Raw genomic sequence first — 9,330 nt, forward strand, 5'->3', positions numbered from 1 at the left:
AGTCATACAGTCATAAGTGGAAAGAGATTGGTGATGGGAACTATGAAACGATTAATAGTAGTGCAGATTCAGTAAATAGTCTGACAGTGTTGAGGGAATTATTTGTTTAGCAGAGTGATGGCCTTCGGGAAAAAACTGTTCTTGTGTCTAGTTGTTCTGGTGTGCAGTGCTCTATAGCGTCGTTTTGAGGGTAGGAGTTGAAACAGTTTATGTCCAGGATGCGAGGGATCTGCAAATATTTTCACGGCTCTCTTCTTGATTCGTGCAGTATACAGGTCCTCAATGGAAGGCAAGTTGGTAGCAATTATTTTTTTGTATATGAGCTTATACAATAAATGCTTGGTGGTCCTTAGTCAGGAAATGGAATTCCCATTTGGTGAAGAACCGAACAAATGTCAGATAAGAAAACAAGAATGCAACCATGCTTGACTCCTTAATGAATGGCAGTATAAACTTGATTGTGACTATTTACATGCAGAAAAATGCTTCCACAGAGCATCATTGTTCAACTGAAATAGGTGTTAGTCTATAAATGAGATTGCTAATTTTTTCAAAGCCTTACATGGTGATGCTATGATGGAATTAAGATAGGAAGGAAAAATTGTTATGGAAAACTGGAATATTTGTCTGCCAGGTAATATAATGTATTTGGTTGACAGTTGAACAGCCTCATCTGACTCCACATTCAATCCTTATTTGATCACAGCCCAGCAGGTAAAATACAGAAATCATAATTAGTTAAAAGAGAAAAAGAGAATATATGTATACGTATACATACCATACATACACACATACACTAAAACATCTAAAATATCTAAAAGGGGTTAGAACCTATCCTACAACATAAAGAGGAAATTACTGAGCTTGGCAACTGGCAGAGAAATGGAGTCAGATTGATCTGATAATAGCATTTTAGGTATAATTTATTTTAAGTAGAAGTAATAGTTCCTGGCATGCTCTTGGGACAAAAGAGCATAACATGTTCTCATAATTCAATTATTCCACCATCACATGGACACAATCTTTGTTTGAAGGGAATTTTTTTGTATCTTTCTTTAGTAACAGATGCTGGAAGGATGTTGAATCTGACTAAAGAAAAGACCATTTTGAATTTTGGGATTGTTATGAGACATCTGAGATACCTGGCTGGTTGGAGAAAGTATGCAGAATGGCTCAAGAAGGTATTTCTGGGTAAGGCTGAGAAATCAGCTTGCAACTCAAAATCAATGGCCTGCCAACTAAAATTGTTAGAGCATGTTCATAGTCCATCAAGATGATGGTTGGCCATGAATAGCTATAGAGTTGTAATTTGGCTTGTATTGCCTGGCTCCAAGAGCAGTGGAAAGTATTGGTCATCATTAGAGGGGTCAGCTGGAAAGAAAAGGATCTTAAGTTGGTGGGACAAAATGGGAATCTGAAACAACCTCATTCTAAAACTAAAATATTTCTTGGGTTAACAAATTAAGAAATGTATTACAATTTGATGATATTACTTAATAGTTGAATGGGTATTTTTTTTTTATCAAATTGAACTTGTTGCTGTGTTTTATTATAGATTGATTTTATGGTGGCAGAATGCAAATCCTTTCTGCAGAAAAGTGAGTGTCAAGCAATTACTATTAAAATAGGACTTAACAGAATAACACAGTTGGAAGGGACCTTCAAGTCTAACTCCCTGCTCAAGCAGGAGACCCTATAATATTTCAGACAAATGATGGTCCTGTCTCTTTTTAAAAGCCTCCAGTGATGGAGCACCTAGAACTTCTGAAGGCAAGCCATTCCACTGATTTATTATTCTCATGGTCAGGAAATTTCTCCTCAGTTCTAGGTTGCTTCTCTCCTTGATTAGTTTCCAATCATTGCTTCTTGTCTTGCCTTTTGGTGCTTTGTGGCTCCTCTTCAAATATTGGACACTGATATAATGTCACTGTCTCATTCTTCTTTTGTTATTGACTTATTTGTGATAAACACCTCATAATTTTCATAGTTTTTGATTTTCATTGTTAGTTGGCTTGTTAATGTTATGAATAAAAATATTCATTTTTTAAAAAAAACGGTTTTGTATGTTTGTGTAATTAATTTGATATTTTAGCTTCTTTGGCTTCAGTCAAATACTCATAGGAAAGAGGATGCAGGACAAAGAAATGTTATCTTGTCATCCAATTTAGGTAAGGCCCTAGTCATCTATGAACCAGTCATCTATGATCATGACATATATTTTTCTAGATACCTTTGATAAATTTCTGGTAAATGGAATTGTGTCATATGTATCAATACTATTACTAATCCAGATTAAATAGAAAGAAATGTTAGTTCAGGTAGAATGAACATAGTTTTCCTATCTTTCTGCATAAAATTCAAAAATTGTAGAATAAATAGATTTGCATTCATACATTCTAGATCTTTGGATTAGTTCTGTTCTTCATTTCTACTTTAACAAATGTAACTTCAGTTCTTTTTTAGCTTTTTTTAAGAGTCCTTCAACCAAGAAATGCCATATTTCGAGGGCCCAGGGTATGGGTGGTGGGGTGGCGGTTATTATTAACGAAGGTCTTCGACTGAGGGAGGTCACTGTTCCACAGATAGCTGGATGTGAGTCCCTCTTTGTGAGGTGGGGTCAGGGGATACAGGTGGGTTTGCTGATTACGTACCTGGCTCCCTGCAGCATGACAGCAGCCCTGCCCGAGCTGCTGGAGGTAATAGCCGAGTTGGCGGTTGATACCCCCAGACTTATGGTTATGGGGGACTTCAACCTACCATCGCTTGGTGAGTCATCTACTGTAGCTTGGGAGTTCATGGCTTCCATGACGGCCTTGGACCTGACCCAGTTAGTTGATGGTCCCACTCACATTGGGGGAAACACTCTGGACTTAATTTTTATCTCTGGACAGTGGCTGAATGATCTAGAATCAAGGGACTTAGTCAAGGGACTTTACCCTTGTCATGGTCGGATCATTCTCTATTTCGGTTGGAAGTTCGAACCACTATCCCGCACCACAGGGAGACGGAACCAACATGTTGGTTCTGTCCCAGGCGCCTGATGGACCCGGAGAGGTTTCTGACGGAGCTTGGGCCACTTCCTGAGGACCTAGCCCACGACTCGGCTGAAGAACTCATTGGTGCTTGGGAAAGGGTGGCGGCGGGGGCCTTGGACTGTGTCGTGCCTTTGCGGCCTCTGACCTGGCGCCGGTCTCGACTGGCTCCTTGGTATTCCGAGGAGTTGAGAGAGATGAAGCGCCGGAAAAGATGCCTAGAGAGTAATTGGAGGGCCAGCCATTCTGAACCTGATCGAACACTAGTAAGGTCTCATATTCAGACCTATCTAGTGGCGATAGGAGCGGCGAAACGTGAGTATTTCTCCGCTCTTATTGCGTAGGCAGATAACCGCCCAGCAGCCTTGTTTAGGGTGATCCGCTGCCTTCTTACTCAGGGAGTTAGGGAAGACCCCTTGCAAGGCTGTGCTGAGGACTTTGGACAATATCTGCACAATAAAATCGCTCAGATTCGGGATGGGCTGGACACAGATTGGGTAGTCTCAGATGGGATGATGGAGGCGGTTCTTGAGGCTGTCATCTTGGAGGAGTTTGACACTGTGGCTCCCGATGACATGGACAGGATACTGAGGAGGCTGAATGCAACCACATGTTTAATGGACCCATGTCCCTCCTGGTTGGTACTGGCCACACAGGAGGTTACACGAGGCTGGCTCCAGGGAATTGTTAATGCTTCTCTGAGAGGGGGTGTCTTCCCTACAGCCTTGAAAGAGGCTGTGGTGAGACCCCTCCTCAAGAAGCCCTCCCTGGATCCAGCTGTTTTATCAAACTACCGTCCAGTCTCCAACCTTCGTTTTGTGGTGAAGGTTGTTGAGAGTGTGGTAGCACATCAGCTCCCTCAGTACCTGGATGAAACTGTCTATCTGGACCCGTTCCAGTCTGGCTTCCGGCCTGGGTACAGCACTGAAACGGCTTTGGTCACGTTGGTTGATGATCTCTGGAGGGCCCAGGACAGAGGCTATTCTTCTGTCCTGGTCCTATTAGATCTTTCAGTGGCTTTTGATACCATGGTATCTTGCTGCGGCGGCTAGGGGGGCTGGGAGTGGGGGGCACCATTTTTCGGTGGTTCTCCTCCTTCCTCTCTGACCGGTCGCAGACGGTGTTGGCAGGGGGGCAGAGATCGACCACAAGGCGCCTCTTATGTGGGGTGCCCCAGGGGTCGGTTCTGTTGCCTCTCCTGTTCAATATATATATGAAGCTGTTGGGCGAGATCATCCGTGGTTTTGGGGTGCAATGTCATCTGTACGCTGATGATACGCAGTTGTACATTTCCACTCCCAACCACCCCAGCGAAGCCGTTGAGGTGATGTCCCTTTGTCTGGAGGCCGTGCGGGTCTGGATGGGAAAAAACAGGCTTCGACTCAACCCCGCCAAGACTGAGTGGCTGTGGATGCCGGCGTCCCGGTATAATCATCTGAGGCCATCGCTGTCTGTGGGGGATGAGTCATTGGCCCCCACAGAGAAGGTCCGCAATCTGGGTGTCCTTCTGGATGCACGACTGTCATTGGAAGAGCATTTGATGGCTGTCGCCAGAGGAGCTTTTTACCAGGTCCACCTGATACGCCAGTTGCGTCCCTTCTTGCACCGGGATTCCTTGTGCACAGTCACTCACGCCCTCGTCACTTCTCGTCTGGACTATTGCAATGCTCATGGGGCTTGCCTTGAAGAGCACCCGAAGACTCCAATTAGTTCAGAATGCGGCTGCGCGGGTGATAGAGAGAGCGACTCGTTGCTCCCATATAACACCTCTCCTGCGCAGGCTGCACTGGCTTTCGGTGGTCTTTTGGGTGCAATTCAAGGTGTTAGTTACCACCTTCAAAGTGCTCCATGGCATAGGACCGGGTTACTTACGGGACCGCCTGCTGCTACCGGCGACCTCCCATCGACCAGTGCGCTCCCATAGGGAGGTTCTCCTCAGGGTGCCATTGGCCAGTCAATGTCGGCTGGTGGCGCCCAGGGGGAGGGCCTTCTCTGTGGGGGCACCAACCCTCTGGAACAAGTTACCACCAGGTATCCGTCAACTCCCTGATCTTCGGACCTTTCGACGTGAGCTGAAAACATTTTTGTTTCACCGTGCAGGACTGGCCTAGTGGGGTTTTAATAAGGGGTTTTATTGGTTTTAAGTTCTTCAACCAACTCTAAATTTTCCTTTTAAACTGATCCTAAAAATTGTACTAACTGTCTTTACTTTGGCTGTAAATCGCCCTGAGTCCTTTGGGAGAAGGGCGGTATAGAAATTGAAACAATAAATAAATAAATAAATAAATAAATATGAGTTTGTTAATAAACTTATGATGCCAAGAACTATATGGACTCTAAATTAATCAAAGTTTAGAAAACAGCATGCTTACTATAAATTAGAGTCAGAAAAAATAATAATCTAAGCCTAGTCTGTCAACTGAGAATAGAGCTTACTATTTCAGACCCTGGAACAGCTTTATATACAACATAAACTTTGAGAGAAATTGATGTTTTTATATATGAATTTTAAGATTTAATTGATTTTGTCAATTGAGTGTCTGCATTTTTACTTAAGTTTTTTGTTTGCATTTTATTCTATTATTGTGCTACTAGCAGTATTATCCAGCATTTAAGATGAAAAATCTATTGTGCTAAATAGTCACTTGAATTTTTCTACTTCTGGAAGACTACAAATTCTCAGGACATTTGAATTGATTTTTTTCTTTGTTTTGGCTACTTCTTTGTTTTACATGATAGTGACTACATGTACATTGGTGCTCAAAAGTTTGTGAATCCTTTTGAATGCTCAATATTTCTGTATAAATATGGCCTAAAAAGACAACTGTTCTTCATACAAGTCCTAAAACTAGGTAAAGAGAATGCAAATGAATCAATAAAAAATGTTATACTTAGCCACTTATTTATTGAAGAAAAATATTTTACATCACAGTTATGCAGAAATATTGAGCATTCAGAAGAATTCACAAAGTTTAACTGCCACTTTACAATCTTGCCCCATTGTACCTTTTTTGCATACTTTTAAATAAAGTAACTCATGATCAAATAAAATTGTAGACTTAAAAAAAATATTTTTACTGTAACATACATTCATTTAAAGAACAAATTATTCTCTCCCTATTTTTCTATAAATTTTAATCCATTGGGTTTCACAAGGTCTAAACAAGGTTGGCCATTTATATACCAAGGTATATAAGTTAAGCATTCTTTCTTTTGAAACCATACACTGATGTTTAGACAAATCTAAATGCATGATAGAGAAGATTTTCAGACATCCCACAAGTTGTATTCACTGACTACTTAGCATTCCTTATGGACAGTTTTTTTAATGCCTTCAGGCAGAATTGTCTTCTCATTATTAAAAGAATCTCATGCCTATGGAGTCCATTTAGATCAGAACTGATGAGTGCTTGAAAAGCTTTTATTGCCAAGAGTGGCTATTTAAAATCTTGATGGACTGGTAATCAGAACTGGACAGGTATACGTCTACTTATATTCAAAGCATGTTGGGCTTCTCTAGTTGTTCCTTGTGTTTCAGTTTACAGCTTAGCTTTGCGCTTAACTCTTCTTCTTCAATTGCTGCCAGTTCTTTTCATCAGTTTTGTAAAAGACATTTTAATTAAATCCTCTTTTTTTTCATAGCTGACTTGATTCTCCTTAGTACCAATTTAAAAAAGAAAGAAAACCACAAAACTTATTAGAGCTTTAAATATTTGGAAAAGGAAGTGCTTGCCATTCTCGGTGAAATGGCATTATGAATTGCGACTGTAAAGCAAAGAAGATTGAAAGAACTTGTTTCTAAGACTTGAAGGGAATCTGTTTGAGTTTGTGTAATGGAGCACATACAGTGATTCTGACAGTCTTTTTTGATAGTCTTATTTTAATTAACTAACCATTACAGCATTGCCGCATCTGTTCCTAAATTATAAGACGTTAGTTTGGTCAAGGAAGTTTGGTTGCCCTTCCCCCAGGAGAGAGAAAGAGAAGAGAAAGAAAACTTTTCAAGATTTCTGATGATTATATTTAATTCTTACTCTTGTTCTTATTATTGTGTAAAAACAACATAACATAAAATGATTGAATAACATACAAAAATATTCATCAGTCATATGTTACATCTAGAATTTTTGTTATAAATAGCACTATCTTTCTAAATCAATATAAGCCAACAGTTTTTTTAATCACAATTTTCATTACTAATCCATTTTGATTTTGCTCCCTTGTAATAGTATATGGGTCATATGCCCAAATTGATGTTAATCTAATGGTAGGAATTTATATTCCATTAAAACAGCATATAGTTTCATTCTTAACCCTTTTGTTGACCTATCAATATCTTGAATTAATTACTCCTTGTATTGAACATTTAAAGTAGTATTGTAAATTCTGTAGTTTCTTCTTTGTTCTCTTTTTTATAATGTTTATGCGATACTATGTCATTGAATGGGTCTTCTTAATTTGAGGAAGTATTGTTACTCAACTTAAAACTACAGTGTTAGATAATTACTATGGTGAAAAAATCCCCAAGGTGCTTTTTCAGGAGGCAACTGGACTTATTTTTTCTTTGAAGACATTTCACTTCTCATCCAAGAAGTTTCTTCAGCTCTGACAGATAGTGGGGAATGGAAGGATTTATACTCCTTGCAGACAGCTGGTCATTTGCATCCTTTTAGAGGGCCGTTGAAGCACTTGGAGGTTTATCTATGTCCTCAGGGTCACCTGAGTAGTGCTCCTGGTTTCTGTAGTCCACATTTTTTTTTCTGGAAATCCATTCCTACTCCTAAACCACTCAAAGGGTGTTCATCCCGAATTGTTTAGTTAAAAGTCTGCAAGAGTATAAATCCTTCCAATCCCCACTAGCCTGTCAGAGCTGAAAAGAGTCTTCAAAGAAAAAACAAGAAAGCCATTTGCCTCCTGAAAAAGCACCTTTGGGACAACTATGACCTCAATGACTGAAAATATCTACAGACTTTTAACTATACAATTTGGGATGAGTTCTGAGCTCATACTAGCATTTTGTGCTACTTTATGCAGCATTTTCCTATGGTTCTCACCAACTGACAAATATATTCCTTACATATGAGTTTATTGGTTTATATATACATTTTTCTATCATAATTATTTTTCTGTTTTATTTATTTATTTGTATCCCGCCTATATTACTTTTACAAATAACTCAAGGCAGCAAACATATATCCAATACCTCTTTCTCCTTCTATTTTCCACACAACAATTCTGTGAGATGAGTTGGGCTGGGAGAAAGTAACTGGCCCAAGGTTACACACCTGGCTTTCATGACTAAGGCAGGTCTTGAACTCACTGCCTCTTGCTTTCTAGCCTAATGCCTTAACCACAAGATCAGATTAGGTCACTTGATAATTACCTAGTTATCAAATGCACAAGATCCATCATAAATGTTGTCTATTATTTTTCAATCAATTTCATAAGACTGCCTAACTTGCAAGGCAACTATTTATACCAACAGTGCACAGGGTAAACCTCCCACCCCCAAAAAACCTTGGTATAAAAGTCTATGCCTAAAATCCTTATAAAAATGACCATCAAGTTGTAATTTTATTGGGACAAATGGGACACACTGTTTCTTAAATGGGTGAAATCATATTAAATGCAAATCAAATAAATTCCAATTTATTTATTTATTTATTGGCCTGATTCTGCTTGCATTTCCTGGTTTCCATTGGCATATCCTTTTAAGTCTAAATGTGACCTTTGGCATTATATTGTTTAAAAATTAAATCCTTATTTATAGGAAGTTTTCATTATTGCAGAGGTTCATGATAGCTCTCTTAACAGTCTTCTGAAGAAGTACAATATTATTATTACTACATTATAGGTAAGAGCTTAAGATAGCAGATGATTAACAAGTTCTGAATCATTACGAATTATTGGGGGGGAAAAAGAGAGAACTTAAAGGTTAAACTATTTTTTTTAAAAAAATTTCCCCTTCTGCGAATAAGAACATATTTTCATGTAGCAGTTCCACGGTGGGAGTTGTGTTTCTCATTTACTACTCTATCTTTAATTAATTTGTAAAGACTTCAATTATCTCCGTTATTTACCTCTATGCACATGCAGAAGACTTTGGAGCCATTGTGCCTGTTCTTGTGCGTTTTAGCTGAAGCTCTCTCTGAGGAGTGCTACTTTCTGTCCTTTGAAAAGCTCTTTTAATCGCCTCATCCAAAATAGTAACGTAGGCCAGACTTTGAATTCTCAGCATATTGCTTATAATACTACATTAGCTTAATCCTTCATTTTCTTGTCAATTAAAGACTTATCT

This window comes from Ahaetulla prasina, chromosome 5 (genome assembly GCF_028640845.1).
Source record: "Ahaetulla prasina isolate Xishuangbanna chromosome 5, ASM2864084v1, whole genome shotgun sequence".
Lineage (NCBI taxonomy): Eukaryota > Metazoa > Chordata > Lepidosauria > Squamata > Colubridae > Ahaetulla > Ahaetulla prasina.